The 18,344-nt window shown below is 39.5% G+C and overlaps 6 pseudogenes; 2 read left to right on the top strand and 4 right to left on the bottom strand.

Moving 5' to 3' along the window:
* Positions 1 to 1,177: 1,177 nt before the first annotated feature.
* Positions 1,178 to 1,298, bottom strand: LOC134968383 (5S ribosomal RNA; annotated as a pseudogene).
* A 3,015-nt stretch (positions 1,299 to 4,313) lies between these two features.
* Positions 4,314 to 4,434, bottom strand: LOC134968382 (5S ribosomal RNA; annotated as a pseudogene).
* Positions 4,435 to 7,449: 3,015 nt separating this feature from the next.
* LOC134968381 (5S ribosomal RNA) lies at positions 7,450 to 7,570 on the bottom strand (annotated as a pseudogene).
* A 3,015-nt stretch (positions 7,571 to 10,585) lies between these two features.
* On the bottom strand, positions 10,586 to 10,706 carry LOC134968380 (5S ribosomal RNA; annotated as a pseudogene).
* Positions 10,707 to 13,496: 2,790 nt separating this feature from the next.
* On the top strand, positions 13,497 to 13,617 carry LOC134968379 (5S ribosomal RNA; annotated as a pseudogene).
* A 3,018-nt stretch (positions 13,618 to 16,635) lies between these two features.
* LOC134968377 (5S ribosomal RNA) lies at positions 16,636 to 16,756 on the top strand (annotated as a pseudogene).
* Positions 16,757 to 18,344: the final 1,588 nt, after the last annotated feature.

Genomic DNA, 18,344 nt, shown 5'->3' with positions numbered 1-18,344 from the left:
TTTCTAGTTTCTTACCTAATTCTTCCAGATCACGCTCGCATTCCTCCAATATCAGATTATTATGTTTGGTTAAAATGTTCATTAAATCACTAGAACATTTGAGGAGAGTGTTTTCCCATTCCTTCTTTAAATTCTCACTCGCTAAGTCGAAGGCCGGAAAAATTCTTGGACGGAGGCCTCTAGGAGATATTTTGTTTTTAATATAGTTTTCTAGTGTTGTAAGATCCCAAGTGGTCCGAATTTGTTTTCGTAACAAAGCATTTAATTTATGAAAGTCAGTTTCCCAACTAATATGGGGTTCATTATCAGTTATTTCGCTCGGGAAGATGTCATCTAAATTATCCTTATTTTTACGTCTTGAACTCAGCTCTTGTTTGAGATTAAAACTCATATTATATGAGAGAACTCCTGAAAAAGTGAAGTTTAAGGAGCAGAGATTCCTAAAGGAGGAATATCCGCTGCCTTTATATTACCGTGCAGGTATTTCCGGGAAGACTGGGAACCAGTCACAAATACAGGTATTTGAAAAACAAAAGGATTGGAAACCGCACTGGTGTAGTAAGTGTATATGTGAAATGATAAACTATCTGTAATTAGCTGATAATAGAATTCAAGGTATAAATCCTCATTTAGGGAAGCAGACACTTAAGGTAATACACTCCTTGTTTTTATGTGTCAAAAAGACTGCCCATCAGCGGTGCTCCCACGAGTCAAAAATATATTGTAAACACAGAAACAAGAGAAGAAAGGAGACTCTTTTTGGGAAGCACTCTTATACAGATAATAATGTATGGCTGATTGCCACAATAGCTAACTAAAATTCAATACTTTAATGATTTTCGTTAAAAAAATTAATTACTGAGGAGTTCAATAAGCGCCAATATCTGTTTAAATAGTGACATTGCGAAAATATGAAGAAAATATTTTTAATTAATAAGGTACAAATACCTAATGTAAGCCGAGATGGGTAGCTTTGTGATTTTGTGAAATAAAAAACACCAGCTATGGGACAACCTGTGGTCAAAAATATGTTTATTCAATATATATATATATGACCATCATTTGAAGACTGCTGTATATCCCAAACTGGGAATTAAATCCTAGCAGGTAGTTAAATCATAGGTCATGACCGATAAGCGAATCAATGCTCTATTCCAGTGACAAAGAGGGTAGCAAATACTTGCAGTACCAGGGTGTTCCTTGGTGGTCTCCCAGCCAAGTACTTGAACCGGCCCTCCACTGCTTGGCTTCCAAGATCAGATGAGATTGGGCATCTCCAGTGGGGTATGACCGCAGACCTTATGCTTACCCTTGTCACACTGTGTCCTTAATTGGGCACAGGTAAGAGCCAATTTGTGATATTGTATAGACCACAGGTGTCTAAGTAGCTGATGAAAAAGAATAAGGAGTTATTTCTCAAGGATATAGACAAAGACACAAATATCAGATACCCATCTAGATATTCACGGTAGAGGTGGTCGCAAATACAAGTAGAAAAACACACCTATTCTGCACAGATAATTAAGAATGTCTATAACGTCTACTTCTAGATTAAGCAGAAAAGGAGGCCTCCAAATTTGGACTCCAAGACCTCAAAATAGATGTATCCCACATATACTCAGGATTATGCAGTAAGGTATATCAAATTAGTGATATTCCAGCTCCAATGCCCCACCATAATTAACCTTCAAGCAGCGGGGAAACAGCACAACAGAATTTATGCCACATATATCATCAATTGAGTGTTTTTTAGAAGAGCACGGAATTCTGCATAGCACACATTAAGAATATATTCATGTGTTAGAATCCTCACACATACACTAATGGATTATGCAGTGGGATATATCTTGAACAGTAATATCTCTGACTCTGATGCCCCACCATGAATCACCTTCAGATAGCGGGGGAACAACACGAACAGTAAGTGTACCACATATATAATCAATTGGGTGTTTTCAAAAAAAGCATGAATTTATGCATTACATGTAGAAAAAACATTCATGTATTTAATAAGCTCCAAGAATGGTCGATGCCTCTGCATCTATGATTTTGGTAGCTAATAAGCATTTATCTACTTACTGTTGTTTTTTTATCTGTTGCTCATGCAAATAATGAGGTATTCTCTGTGCCTTCTGGGTATGAATTTATCATGCACAGAGAAAAAAGAAGAAAAAGTGCTTGAGTCAGGATATTACCTAATCCGGTTATGCAATAGTTTTGTGGTGTCCTACTTGTATAAAGAAGAAATTAAGGGAGAACCTTGTGGAAGGTGCTGGCCGCGTCTGCCCGCGTGTTGCCTGCTGCTGTACTCCGGCCGCACTGTTCTTCCTGTTAGGCTGGTTCCCGTAGCGACGGACTCTGCCGTGGTCGGCTAGTTGCGGTCACGTGTGCGCATCACGTGACCGTGAGGTTATTGCCTCTCTTACCTTCTGCCTTTTTTTTTTTTTTAGTGGGAGTCGTTTTGTTGCTATAGAGTTTTGTCAATAATAGTTTCCTCCCGAATAGTTTCAAGTCTTTTTCCCATCTGAACCTTTCAAAATGCCCTGTGGGAGAGAATGTCAGGCCTTTACTCAATATGGATTTCTGTGAATCTGTAAGTGAGTGCTCGGAAAGATTAATAATTTTAAGTTTATTGTCATGTTGTTTGTTTTCCTCACTGGTCAGCAGATTGGTGGTTGTCATCTCCTCCGAGTGTTTCGGGTCTGAGGGGGTGAGAAATCCCATTGTTGTTGTCCTCTTCTTCCTCTTCCGCCCCCTCCTCGTCTTCCTCCTCTTTGTCTTCCCCGTGTCCTCCCGGATCGGGGGTCCCCTAAAAAAGATGATGAAGTGGATGGGGAAGGGTTATATTGGTTGATGCTTGCCTGTCCTCTGGAACTCTGATGTTTTTCGGGTATGTAGTCTGCAGTGTCTTCTGTCCCTGATGTTTCTGCTTCTGAGGATGAGTAGTCACCTGTATATTGAGCTGTATTTCTTTTCCAGGTGGCCCTTTGCCATTTGAAGACTCTTCCAGAAGCAAAATCCTTTTTATCTCTGGCGTACTTGGTTCGTTTCCGGTCAATAATAGACTGTTCGTATGCCTGTAATTCTTGTTTGTTGTGCTCAAAACACTTCTGAAATTGCAAGTCCTTTTCCCAAGTTTCTAGTTTCTTACCTAATTCTTCCAGATCACGCTCGCATTCCTCCAATATCAGATTATTATGTTTGGTTAAAATGTTCATTAAATCACTAGAACATTTGAGGAGAGTGTTTTCCCATTCCTTCTTTAAATTCTCACTCGCTAAGTCGAAGGCCGGAAAAATTCTTGGACGGAGGCCTCTAGGAGATATTTTGTTTTTAATATAGTTTTCTAGTGTTGTAAGATCCCAAGTGGTCCGAATTTGTTTTCGTAACAAAGCATTTAATTTATGAAAGTCAGTTTCCCAACTAATATGGGGTTCATTATCAGTTATTTCGCTCGGGAAGATGTCATCTAAATTATCCTTATTTTTACGTCTTGAACTCAGCTCTTGTTTGAGATTAAAACTCATATTATATGAGAGAACTCCTGAAAAAGTGAAGTTTAAGGAGCAGAGATTCCTAAAGGAGGAATATCCGCTGCCTTTATATTACCGTGCAGGTATTTCCGGGAAGACTGGGAACCAGTCACAAATACAGGTATTTGAAAAACAAAAGGATTGGAAACCGCACTGGTGTAGTAAGTGTATATGTGAAATGATAAACTATCTGTAATTAGCTGATAATAGAATTCAAGGTATAAATCCTCATTTAGGGAAGCAGACACTTAAGGTAATACACTCCTTGTTTTTATGTGTCAAAAAGACTGCCCATCAGCGGTGCTCCCACGAGTCAAAAATATATTGTAAACACAGAAACAAGAGAAGAAAGGAGACTCTTTTTGGGAAGCACTCTTATACAGATAATAATGTATGGCTGATTGCCACAATAGCTAACTAAAATTCAATACTTTAATGATTTTCGTTAAAAAAATTAATTACTGAGGAGTTCAATAAGCGCCAATATCTGTTTAAATAGTGACATTGCGAAAATATGAAGAAAATATTTTTAATTAATAAGGTACAAATACCTAATGTAAGCCGAGATGGGTAGCTTTGTGATTTTGTGAAATAAAAAACACCAGCTATGGGACAACCTGTGGTCAAAAATATGTTTATTCAATATATATATATATGACCATCATTTGAAGACTGCTGTATATCCCAAACTGGGAATTAAATCCTAGCAGGTAGTTAAATCATAGGTCATGACCGATAAGCGAATCAATGCTCTATTCCAGTGACAAAGAGGGTAGCAAATACTTGCAGTACCAGGGTGTTCCTTGGTGGTCTCCCAGCCAAGTACTTGAACCGGCCCTCCACTGCTTGGCTTCCAAGATCAGATGAGATTGGGCATCTCCAGTGGGGTATGACCGCAGACCTTATGCTTACCCTTGTCACACTGTGTCCTTAATTGGGCACAGGTAAGAGCCAATTTGTGATATTGTATAGACCACAGGTGTCTAAGTAGCTGATGAAAAAGAATAAGGAGTTATTTCTCAAGGATATAGACAAAGACACAAATATCAGATACCCATCTAGATATTCACGGTAGAGGTGGTCGCAAATACAAGTAGAAAAACACACCTATTCTGCACAGATAATTAAGAATGTCTATAACGTCTACTTCTAGATTAAGCAGAAAAGGAGGCCTCCAAATTTGGACTCCAAGACCTCAAAATAGATGTATCCCACATATACTCAGGATTATGCAGTAAGGTATATCAAATTAGTGATATTCCAGCTCCAATGCCCCACCATAATTAACCTTCAAGCAGCGGGGAAACAGCACAACAGAATTTATGCCACATATATCATCAATTGAGTGTTTTTTAGAAGAGCACGGAATTCTGCATAGCACACATTAAGAATATATTCATGTGTTAGAATCCTCACACATACACTAATGGATTATGCAGTGGGATATATCTTGAACAGTAATATCTCTGACTCTGATGCCCCACCATGAATCACCTTCAGATAGCGGGGGAACAACACGAACAGTAAGTGTACCACATATATAATCAATTGGGTGTTTTCAAAAAAAGCATGAATTTATGCATTACATGTAGAAAAAACATTCATGTATTTAATAAGCTCCAAGAATGGTCGATGCCTCTGCATCTATGATTTTGGTAGCTAATAAGCATTTATCTACTTACTGTTGTTTTTTTATCTGTTGCTCATGCAAATAATGAGGTATTCTCTGTGCCTTCTGGGTATGAATTTATCATGCACAGAGAAAAAAGAAGAAAAAGTGCTTGAGTCAGGATATTACCTAATCCGGTTATGCAATAGTTTTGTGGTGTCCTACTTGTATAAAGAAGAAATTAAGGGAGAACCTTGTGGAAGGTGCTGGCCGCGTCTGCCCGCGTGTTGCCTGCTGCTGTACTCCGGCCGCACTGTTCTTCCTGTTAGGCTGGTTCCCGTAGCGACGGACTCTGCCGTGGTCGGCTAGTTGCGGTCACGTGTGCGCATCACGTGACCGTGAGGTTATTGCCTCTCTTACCTTCTGCCTTTTTTTTTTTTTTAGTGGGAGTCGTTTTGTTGCTATAGAGTTTTGTCAATAATAGTTTCCTCCCGAATAGTTTCAAGTCTTTTTCCCATCTGAACCTTTCAAAATGCCCTGTGGGAGAGAATGTCAGGCCTTTACTCAATATGGATTTCTGTGAATCTGTAAGTGAGTGCTCGGAAAGATTAATAATTTTAAGTTTATTGTCATGTTGTTTGTTTTCCTCACTGGTCAGCAGATTGGTGGTTGTCATCTCCTCCGAGTGTTTCGGGTCTGAGGGGGTGAGAAATCCCATTGTTGTTGTCCTCTTCTTCCTCTTCCGCCCCCTCCTCGTCTTCCTCCTCTTTGTCTTCCCCGTGTCCTCCCGGATCGGGGGTCCCCTAAAAAAGATGATGAAGTGGATGGGGAAGGGTTATATTGGTTGATGCTTGCCTGTCCTCTGGAACTCTGATGTTTTTCGGGTATGTAGTCTGCAGTGTCTTCTGTCCCTGATGTTTCTGCTTCTGAGGATGAGTAGTCACCTGTATATTGAGCTGTATTTCTTTTCCAGGTGGCCCTTTGCCATTTGAAGACTCTTCCAGAAGCAAAATCCTTTTTATCTCTGGCGTACTTGGTTCGTTTCCGGTCAATAATAGACTGTTCGTATGCCTGTAATTCTTGTTTGTTGTGCTCAAAACACTTCTGAAATTGCAAGTCCTTTTCCCAAGTTTCTAGTTTCTTACCTAATTCTTCCAGATCACGCTCGCATTCCTCCAATATCAGATTATTATGTTTGGTTAAAATGTTCATTAAATCACTAGAACATTTGAGGAGAGTGTTTTCCCATTCCTTCTTTAAATTCTCACTCGCTAAGTCGAAGGCCGGAAAAATTCTTGGACGGAGGCCTCTAGGAGATATTTTGTTTTTAATATAGTTTTCTAGTGTTGTAAGATCCCAAGTGGTCCGAATTTGTTTTCGTAACAAAGCATTTAATTTATGAAAGTCAGTTTCCCAACTAATATGGGGTTCATTATCAGTTATTTCGCTCGGGAAGATGTCATCTAAATTATCCTTATTTTTACGTCTTGAACTCAGCTCTTGTTTGAGATTAAAACTCATATTATATGAGAGAACTCCTGAAAAAGTGAAGTTTAAGGAGCAGAGATTCCTAAAGGAGGAATATCCGCTGCCTTTATATTACCGTGCAGGTATTTCCGGGAAGACTGGGAACCAGTCACAAATACAGGTATTTGAAAAACAAAAGGATTGGAAACCGCACTGGTGTAGTAAGTGTATATGTGAAATGATAAACTATCTGTAATTAGCTGATAATAGAATTCAAGGTATAAATCCTCATTTAGGGAAGCAGACACTTAAGGTAATACACTCCTTGTTTTTATGTGTCAAAAAGACTGCCCATCAGCGGTGCTCCCACGAGTCAAAAATATATTGTAAACACAGAAACAAGAGAAGAAAGGAGACTCTTTTTGGGAAGCACTCTTATACAGATAATAATGTATGGCTGATTGCCACAATAGCTAACTAAAATTCAATACTTTAATGATTTTCGTTAAAAAAATTAATTACTGAGGAGTTCAATAAGCGCCAATATCTGTTTAAATAGTGACATTGCGAAAATATGAAGAAAATATTTTTAATTAATAAGGTACAAATACCTAATGTAAGCCGAGATGGGTAGCTTTGTGATTTTGTGAAATAAAAAACACCAGCTATGGGACAACCTGTGGTCAAAAATATGTTTATTCAATATATATATATATGACCATCATTTGAAGACTGCTGTATATCCCAAACTGGGAATTAAATCCTAGCAGGTAGTTAAATCATAGGTCATGACCGATAAGCGAATCAATGCTCTATTCCAGTGACAAAGAGGGTAGCAAATACTTGCAGTACCAGGGTGTTCCTTGGTGGTCTCCCAGCCAAGTACTTGAACCGGCCCTCCACTGCTTGGCTTCCAAGATCAGATGAGATTGGGCATCTCCAGTGGGGTATGACCGCAGACCTTATGCTTACCCTTGTCACACTGTGTCCTTAATTGGGCACAGGTAAGAGCCAATTTGTGATATTGTATAGACCACAGGTGTCTAAGTAGCTGATGAAAAAGAATAAGGAGTTATTTCTCAAGGATATAGACAAAGACACAAATATCAGATACCCATCTAGATATTCACGGTAGAGGTGGTCGCAAATACAAGTAGAAAAACACACCTATTCTGCACAGATAATTAAGAATGTCTATAACGTCTACTTCTAGATTAAGCAGAAAAGGAGGCCTCCAAATTTGGACTCCAAGACCTCAAAATAGATGTATCCCACATATACTCAGGATTATGCAGTAAGGTATATCAAATTAGTGATATTCCAGCTCCAATGCCCCACCATAATTAACCTTCAAGCAGCGGGGAAACAGCACAACAGAATTTATGCCACATATATCATCAATTGAGTGTTTTTTAGAAGAGCACGGAATTCTGCATAGCACACATTAAGAATATATTCATGTGTTAGAATCCTCACACATACACTAATGGATTATGCAGTGGGATATATCTTGAACAGTAATATCTCTGACTCTGATGCCCCACCATGAATCACCTTCAGATAGCGGGGGAACAACACGAACAGTAAGTGTACCACATATATAATCAATTGGGTGTTTTCAAAAAAAGCATGAATTTATGCATTACATGTAGAAAAAACATTCATGTATTTAATAAGCTCCAAGAATGGTCGATGCCTCTGCATCTATGATTTTGGTAGCTAATAAGCATTTATCTACTTACTGTTGTTTTTTTATCTGTTGCTCATGCAAATAATGAGGTATTCTCTGTGCCTTCTGGGTATGAATTTATCATGCACAGAGAAAAAAGAAGAAAAAGTGCTTGAGTCAGGATATTACCTAATCCGGTTATGCAATAGTTTTGTGGTGTCCTACTTGTATAAAGAAGAAATTAAGGGAGAACCTTGTGGAAGGTGCTGGCCGCGTCTGCCCGCGTGTTGCCTGCTGCTGTACTCCGGCCGCACTGTTCTTCCTGTTAGGCTGGTTCCCGTAGCGACGGACTCTGCCGTGGTCGGCTAGTTGCGGTCACGTGTGCGCATCACGTGACCGTGAGGTTATTGCCTCTCTTACCTTCTGCCTTTTTTTTTTTTTTAGTGGGAGTCGTTTTGTTGCTATAGAGTTTTGTCAATAATAGTTTCCTCCCGAATAGTTTCAAGTCTTTTTCCCATCTGAACCTTTCAAAATGCCCTGTGGGAGAGAATGTCAGGCCTTTACTCAATATGGATTTCTGTGAATCTGTAAGTGAGTGCTCGGAAAGATTAATAATTTTAAGTTTATTGTCATGTTGTTTGTTTTCCTCACTGGTCAGCAGATTGGTGGTTGTCATCTCCTCCGAGTGTTTCGGGTCTGAGGGGGTGAGAAATCCCATTGTTGTTGTCCTCTTCTTCCTCTTCCGCCCCCTCCTCGTCTTCCTCCTCTTTGTCTTCCCCGTGTCCTCCCGGATCGGGGGTCCCCTAAAAAAGATGATGAAGTGGATGGGGAAGGGTTATATTGGTTGATGCTTGCCTGTCCTCTGGAACTCTGATGTTTTTCGGGTATGTAGTCTGCAGTGTCTTCTGTCCCTGATGTTTCTGCTTCTGAGGATGAGTAGTCACCTGTATATTGAGCTGTATTTCTTTTCCAGGTGGCCCTTTGCCATTTGAAGACTCTTCCAGAAGCAAAATCCTTTTTATCTCTGGCGTACTTGGTTCGTTTCCGGTCAATAATAGACTGTTCGTATGCCTGTAATTCTTGTTTGTTGTGCTCAAAACACTTCTGAAATTGCAAGTCCTTTTCCCAAGTTTCTAGTTTCTTACCTAATTCTTCCAGATCACGCTCGCATTCCTCCAATATCAGATTATTATGTTTGGTTAAAATGTTCATTAAATCACTAGAACATTTGAGGAGAGTGTTTTCCCATTCCTTCTTTAAATTCTCACTCGCTAAGTCGAAGGCCGGAAAAATTCTTGGACGGAGGCCTCTAGGAGATATTTTGTTTTTAATATAGTTTTCTAGTGTTGTAAGATCCCAAGTGGTCCGAATTTGTTTTCGTAACAAAGCATTTAATTTATGAAAGTCAGTTTCCCAACTAATATGGGGTTCATTATCAGTTATTTCGCTCGGGAAGATGTCATCTAAATTATCCTTATTTTTACGTCTTGAACTCAGCTCTTGTTTGAGATTAAAACTCATATTATATGAGAGAACTCCTGAAAAAGTGAAGTTTAAGGAGCAGAGATTCCTAAAGGAGGAATATCCGCTGCCTTTATATTACCGTGCAGGTATTTCCGGGAAGACTGGGAACCAGTCACAAATACAGGTATTTGAAAAACAAAAGGATTGGAAACCGCACTGGTGTAGTAAGTGTATATGTGAAATGATAAACTATCTGTAATTAGCTGATAATAGAATTCAAGGTATAAATCCTCATTTAGGGAAGCAGACACTTAAGGTAATACACTCCTTGTTTTTATGTGTCAAAAAGACTGCCCATCAGCGGTGCTCCCACGAGTCAAAAATATATTGTAAACACAGAAACAAGAGAAGAAAGGAGACTCTTTTTGGGAAGCACTCTTATACAGATAATAATGTATGGCTGATTGCCACAATAGCTAACTAAAATTCAATACTTTAATGATTTTCGTTAAAAAAATTAATTACTGAGGAGTTCAATAAGCGCCAATATCTGTTTAAATAGTGACATTGCGAAAATATGAAGAAAATATTTTTAATTAATAAGGTACAAATACCTAATGTAAGCCGAGATGGGTAGCTTTGTGATTTTGTGAAATAAAAAACACCAGCTATGGGACAACCTGTGGTCAAAAATATGTTTATTCAATATATATATATATGACCATCATTTGAAGACTGCTGTATATCCCAAACTGGGAATTAAATCCTAGCAGGTAGTTAAATCATAGGTCATGACCGATAAGCGAATCAATGCTCTATTCCAGTGACAAAGAGGGTAGCAAATACTTGCAGTACCAGGGTGTTCCTTGGTGGTCTCCCAGCCAAGTACTTGAACCGGCCCTCCACTGCTTGGCTTCCAAGATCAGATGAGATTGGGCATCTCCAGTGGGGTATGACCGCAGACCTTATGCTTACCCTTGTCACACTGTGTCCTTAATTGGGCACAGGTAAGAGCCAATTTGTGATATTGTATAGACCACAGGTGTCTAAGTAGCTGATGAAAAAGAATAAGGAGTTATTTCTCAAGGATATAGACAAAGACACAAATATCAGATACCCATCTAGATATTCACGGTAGAGGTGGTCGCAAATACAAGTAGAAAAACACACCTATTCTGCACAGATAATTAAGAATGTCTATAACGTCTACTTCTAGATTAAGCAGAAAAGGAGGCCTCCAAATTTGGACTCCAAGACCTCAAAATAGATGTATCCCACATATACTCAGGATTATGCAGTAAGGTATATCAAATTAGTGATATTCCAGCTCCAATGCCCCACCATAATTAACCTTCAAGCAGCGGGGAAACAGCACAACAGAATTTATGCCACATATATCATCAATTGAGTGTTTTTTAGAAGAGCACGGAATTCTGCATAGCACACATTAAGAATATATTCATGTGTTAGAATCCTCACACATACACTAATGGATTATGCAGTGGGATATATCTTGAACAGTAATATCTCTGACTCTGATGCCCCACCATGAATCACCTTCAGATAGCGGGGGAACAACACGAACAGTAAGTGTACCACATATATAATCAATTGGGTGTTTTCAAAAAAAGCATGAATTTATGCATTACATGTAGAAAAAACATTCATGTATTTAATAAGCTCCAAGAATGGTCGATGCCTCTGCATCTATGATTTTGGTAGCTAATAAGCATTTATCTACTTACTGTTGTTTTTTTATCTGTTGCTCATGCAAAGTGAGAATTTAAAGAAGGAATGGGAAAACACTCTCCATAAATGTTCTAGTGATTTAATGAACATTTTAACCAAACATAATAATCTGATATTGGAGGAATGCGAGCGTGATCTGGAAGAATTAGGTAAGAAACTAGAAACTTGGGAAAAGGACTTGCAATTTCAGAAGTGTTTTGAGCACAACAAACAAGAATTACAGGCATACGAACAGTCTATTATTGACCGGAAACGAACCAAGTACGCCAGAGATAAAAAGGATTTTGCTTCTGGAAGAGTCTTCAAATGGCAAAGGGCCACCTGGAAAAGAAATACAGCTCAATATACAGGTGACTACTCATCCTCAGAAGCAGAAACATCAGGGACAGAAGACACTGCAGACTACATACCCGAAAAACATCAGAGTTCCAGAGGACAGGCAAGCATCAACCAATATAACCCTTCCCCATCCACTTCATCATCTTTTTTAGGGGACCCCCGATCCGGGAGGACACGGGGAAGACAAAGAGGAGGAAGACGAGGAGGGGGCGGAAGAGGAAGAAGAGGACAACAACAATGGGATTTCTCACCCCCTCAGACCCGAAACACTCGGAGGAGATGACAACCACCAATCTGCTGACCAGTGAGGAAAACAAACAACATGACAATAAACTTAAAATTATTAATCTTTCCGAGCACTCACTTACAGATTCACAGAAATCCATATTGAGTAAAGGCCTGACATTCTCTCCCACAGGGCATTTTGAAAGGTTCAGATGGGAAAAAGACTTGAAACTATTCGGGAGGAAACTATTATTGACAAAACTCTATAGCAACAAAACGACTCCCACAAAAAAAAAAAAAAAAAAGGCAGAAGGTAAGAGAGGCAATAACCTCACGGTCACGTGATGCGCACACGTGACCGCAACTAGCCGACCACGGCAGAGTCCGTCGCTACGGGAACCAGCCTAACAGGAAGAACAGTGCGGCCGGAGTACAGCAGCAGGCAACACGCGGGCAGACGCGGCCAGCACCTTCCACAAGGTTCTCCCTTAATTTCTTCTTTATACAAGTAGGACACCACAAAACTATTGCATAACCGGATTAGGTAATATCCTGACTCAAGCACTTTTTCTTCTTTTTTCTCTGTGCATGATAAATTCATACCCAGAAGGCACAGAGAATACCTCATTATTTGCATGAGCAACAGATAAAAAAACAACAGTAAGTAGATAAATGCTTATTAGCTACCAAAATCATAGATGCAGAGGCATCGACCATTCTTGGAGCTTATTAAATACATGAATGTTTTTTCTACATGTAATGCATAAATTCATGCTTTTTTTGAAAACACCCAATTGATTATATATGTGGTACACTTACTGTTCGTGTTGTTCCCCCGCTATCTGAAGGTGATTCATGGTGGGGCATCAGAGTCAGAGATATTACTGTTCAAGATATATCCCACTGCATAATCCATTAGTGTATGTGTGAGGATTCTAACACATGAATATATTCTTAATGTGTGCTATGCAGAATTCCGTGCTCTTCTAAAAAACACTCAATTGATGATATATGTGGCATAAATTCTGTTGTGCTGTTTCCCCGCTGCTTGAAGGTTAATTATGGTGGGGCATTGGAGCTGGAATATCACTAATTTGATATACCTTACTGCATAATCCTGAGTATATGTGGGATACATCTATTTTGAGGTCTTGGAGTCCAAATTTGGAGGCCTCCTTTTCTGCTTAATCTAGAAGTAGACGTTATAGACATTCTTAATTATCTGTGCAGAATAGGTGTGTTTTTCTACTTGTATTTGCGACCACCTCTACCGTGAATATCTAGATGGGTATCTGATATTTGTGTCTTTGTCTATATCCTTGAGAAATAACTCCTTATTCTTTTTCATCAGCTACTTAGACACCTGTGGTCTATACAATATCACAAATTGGCTCTTACCTGTGCCCAATTAAGGACACAGTGTGACAAGGGTAAGCATAAGGTCTGCGGTCATACCCCACTGGAGATGCCCAATCTCATCTGATCTTGGAAGCCAAGCAGTGGAGGGCCGGTTCAAGTACTTGGCTGGGAGACCACCAAGGAACACCCTGGTACTGCAAGTATTTGCTACCCTCTTTGTCACTGGAATAGAGCATTGATTCGCTTATCGGTCATGACCTATGATTTAACTACCTGCTAGGATTTAATTCCCAGTTTGGGATATACAGCAGTCTTCAAATGATGGTCATATATATATATATTGAATAAACATATTTTTGACCACAGGTTGTCCCATAGCTGGTGTTTTTTATTTCACAAAATCACAAAGCTACCCATCTCGGCTTACATTAGGTATTTGTACCTTATTAATTAAAAATATTTTCTTCATATTTTCGCAATGTCACTATTTAAACAGATATTGGCGCTTATTGAACTCCTCAGTAATTAATTTTTTTAACGAAAATCATTAAAGTATTGAATTTTAGTTAGCTATTGTGGCAATCAGCCATACATTATTATCTGTATAAGAGTGCTTCCCAAAAAGAGTCTCCTTTCTTCTCTTGTTTCTGTGTTTACAATATATTTTTGACTCGTGGGAGCACCGCTGATGGGCAGTCTTTTTGACACATAAAAACAAGGAGTGTATTACCTTAAGTGTCTGCTTCCCTAAATGAGGATTTATACCTTGAATTCTATTATCAGCTAATTACAGATAGTTTATCATTTCACATATACACTTACTACACCAGTGCGGTTTCCAATCCTTTTGTTTTTCAAATACCTGTATTTGTGACTGGTTCCCAGTCTTCCCGGAAATACCTGCACGGTAATATAAAGGCAGCGGATATTCCTCCTTTAGGAATCTCTGCTCCTTAAACTTCACTTTTTCAGGAGTTCTCTCATATAATATGAGTTTTAATCTCAAACAAGAGCTGAGTTCAAGACGTAAAAATAAGGATAATTTAGATGACATCTTCCCGAGCGAAATAACTGATAATGAACCCCATATTAGTTGGGAAACTGACTTTCATAAATTAAATGCTTTGTTACGAAAACAAATTCGGACCACTTGGGATCTTACAACACTAGAAAACTATATTAAAAACAAAATATCTCCTAGAGGCCTCCGTCCAAGAATTTTTCCGGCCTTCGACTTAGCGAGTGAGAATTTAAAGAAGGAATGGGAAAACACTCTCCTCAAATGTTCTAGTGATTTAATGAACATTTTAACCAAACATAATAATCTGATATTGGAGGAATGCGAGCGTGATCTGGAAGAATTAGGTAAGAAACTAGAAACTTGGGAAAAGGACTTGCAATTTCAGAAGTGTTTTGAGCACAACAAACAAGAATTACAGGCATACGAACAGTCTATTATTGACCGGAAACGAACCAAGTACGCCAGAGATAAAAAGGATTTTGCTTCTGGAAGAGTCTTCAAATGGCAAAGGGCCACCTGGAAAAGAAATACAGCTCAATATACAGGTGACTACTCATCCTCAGAAGCAGAAACATCAGGGACAGAAGACACTGCAGACTACATACCCGAAAAACATCAGAGTTCCAGAGGACAGGCAAGCATCAACCAATATAACCCTTCCCCATCCACTTCATCATCTTTTTTAGGGGACCCCCGATCCGGGAGGACACGGGGAAGACAAAGAGGAGGAAGACGAGGAGGGGGCGGAAGAGGAAGAAGAGGACAACAACAATGGGATTTCTCACCCCCTCAGACCCGAAACACTCGGAGGAGATGACAACCACCAATCTGCTGACCAGTGAGGAAAACAAACAACATGACAATAAACTTAAAATTATTAATCTTTCCGAGCACTCACTTACAGATTCACAGAAATCCATATTGAGTAAAGGCCTGACATTCTCTCCCACAGGGCATTTTGAAAGGTTCAGATGGGAAAAAGACTTGAAACTATTCGGGAGGAAACTATTATTGACAAAACTCTATAGCAACAAAACGACTCCCACAAAAAAAAAAAAAAAAAAGGCAGAAGGTAAGAGAGGCAATAACCTCACGGTCACGTGATGCGCACACGTGACCGCAACTAGCCGACCACGGCAGAGTCCGTCGCTACGGGAACCAGCCTAACAGGAAGAACAGTGCGGCCGGAGTACAGCAGCAGGCAACACGCGGGCAGACGCGGCCAGCACCTTCCACAAGGTTCTCCCTTAATTTCTTCTTTATACAAGTAGGACACCACAAAACTATTGCATAACCGGATTAGGTAATATCCTGACTCAAGCACTTTTTCTTCTTTTTTCTCTGTGCATGATAAATTCATACCCAGAAGGCACAGAGAATACCTCATTATTTGCATGAGCAACAGATAAAAAAACAACAGTAAGTAGATAAATGCTTATTAGCTACCAAAATCATAGATGCAGAGGCATCGACCATTCTTGGAGCTTATTAAATACATGAATGTTTTTTCTACATGTAATGCATAAATTCATGCTTTTTTTGAAAACACCCAATTGATTATATATGTGGTACACTTACTGTTCGTGTTGTTCCCCCGCTATCTGAAGGTGATTCATGGTGGGGCATCAGAGTCAGAGATATTACTGTTCAAGATATATCCCACTGCATAATCCATTAGTGTATGTGTGAGGATTCTAACACATGAATATATTCTTAATGTGTGCTATGCAGAATTCCGTGCTCTTCTAAAAAACACTCAATTGATGATATATGTGGCATAAATTCTGTTGTGCTGTTTCCCCGCTGCTTGAAGGTTAATTATGGTGGGGCATTGGAGCTGGAATATCACTAATTTGATATACCTTACTGCATAATCCTGAGTATATGTGGGATACATCTATTTTGAGGTCTTGGAGTCCAAATTTGGAGGCCTCCTTTTCTGCTTAATCTAGAAGTAGACGTTATAGACATTCTTAATTATCTGTGCAGAATAGGTGTGTTTTTCTACTTGTATTTGCGACCACCTCTACCGTGAATATCTAGATGGGTATCTGATATTTGTGTCTTTGTCTATATCCTTGAGAAATAACTCCTTATTCTTTTTCATCAGCTACTTAGACACCTGTGGTCTATACAATATCACAAATTGGCTCTTACCTGTGCCCAATTAAGGACACAGTGTGACAAGGGTAAGCATAAGGTCTGCGGTCATACCCCACTGGAGATGCCCAATCTCATCTGATCTTGGAAGCCAAGCAGTGGAGGGCCGGTTCAAGTACTTGGCTGGGAGACCACCAAGGAACACCCTGGTACTGCAAGTATTTGCTACCCTCTTTGTCACTGGAATAGAGCATTGATTCGCTTATCGGTCATGACCTATGATTTAACTACCTGCTAGGATTTAATTCCCAGTTTGGGATATACAGCAGTCTTCAAATGATGGTCATATATATATATATTGAATAAACATATTTTTGACCACAGGTTGTCCCATAGCTGGTGTTTTTTATTTCACAAAATCACAAAGCTACCCATCTCGGCTTACATTAGGTATTTGTACCTTATTAATTAAAAATATTTTCTTCATATTTTCGCAATGTCACTATTTAAACAGATATTGGCGCTTATTGAACTCCTCAGTAATTAATTTTTTTAACGAAAATCATTAAAGTATTGAATTTTAGTTAGCTATTGTGGCAATCAGCCATACATTATTATCTGTATAAGAGTGCTTCCCAAAAAGAGTCTCCTTTCTTCTCTTGTTTCTGTGTTTACAATATATTTTTGACTCGTGGGAGCACCGCTGATGGGCAGTCTTTTTGACACATAAAAACAAGGAGTGTATTACCTTAAGTGTCTGCTTCCCTAAATGAGGATTTATACCTTGAATTCTATTATCAGCTAATTACAGATAGTTTATCATTTCACATATACACTTACTACACCAGTGCGGTTTCCAATCCTTTTGTTTTTCAAATCACTTTGGCAATGCCAGATATTTGTAAATGCACACCCAAATTCCATTGGAAAAAGCAATTCTGTAGACAGTAGTCTTTTTTTGGAGGGCAGATTAGGAAAGGTGCACAAGTCCCGGAGGTACTGCAAATCCGGAACAATGTGTGGAGTGGACAGGAAAAGGAAAAAGGGAATGTAAAAGGATCCTGACACCATCAAGGATCTACATACTTCCCCTATCTAGATTTGGTGGTGGCCAAGAAATTCTAACAGGCAGGCACACCTTCCCGCCATCCCTCACTCAATCACTCACTCCCTCTCTTACTCACGCACTCCGGCACCATGAGTTTCTCTCTTCTCTTGCTGGCTACATGATGCACAATCATTTGCATGTGCTCTACATCCGCCACCCACCCCCATTAGCCATCTGCCACGCCCATCCTGGGTCCGTGCTTTTCAAGTATGCACAATGTTATGCAATCCATCAATCAATCAATCAATCAATCAATCAATCAATCACTCAATTAATCATGCAAGCAAGCAAACAAGCAAGCAAGCAGTGTGACGTTCTTCTTCAACGAAAGGTTCTCTGGTTGTGCTAACCCTTTCATGAAACCAAGATTAATTATTTCAACAGGCCCATGAAAGCAGATTTTCAATTTTTAAATAGGCAGTAGTCCCTGCAGCCAGGTTGCCCCTTCTATGAGGCGACTTCTGTGATGCTTCTATGATGCGACTTCTGTGACGTCACAATGAGCTTGCTTGGGTTTGGGTGTATAGGCTGCATTTGTTTACTGACAGCCACTTGAGGGAGACACACACCAGGAGATGCAGCATATCATTGGAGGTCGTTCCTTTCCTGCCTTTCCAGCAAACGCACACACCTCCTGCAGCTATTCTGGACACAAAACAGAGCTCTAAAACAGTGGGTTGAAAAACCAAAGCACAGGATAA

The sequence above is a fragment of the Pseudophryne corroboree genome, chromosome 10 (assembly GCF_028390025.1).
Source record: "Pseudophryne corroboree isolate aPseCor3 chromosome 10, aPseCor3.hap2, whole genome shotgun sequence".
NCBI lineage: Eukaryota > Metazoa > Chordata > Amphibia > Anura > Myobatrachidae > Pseudophryne > Pseudophryne corroboree.
The sequence above is the reverse complement of the archived record's forward strand: the minus strand, read 5'-3'. Positions and strand labels throughout refer to the sequence as shown.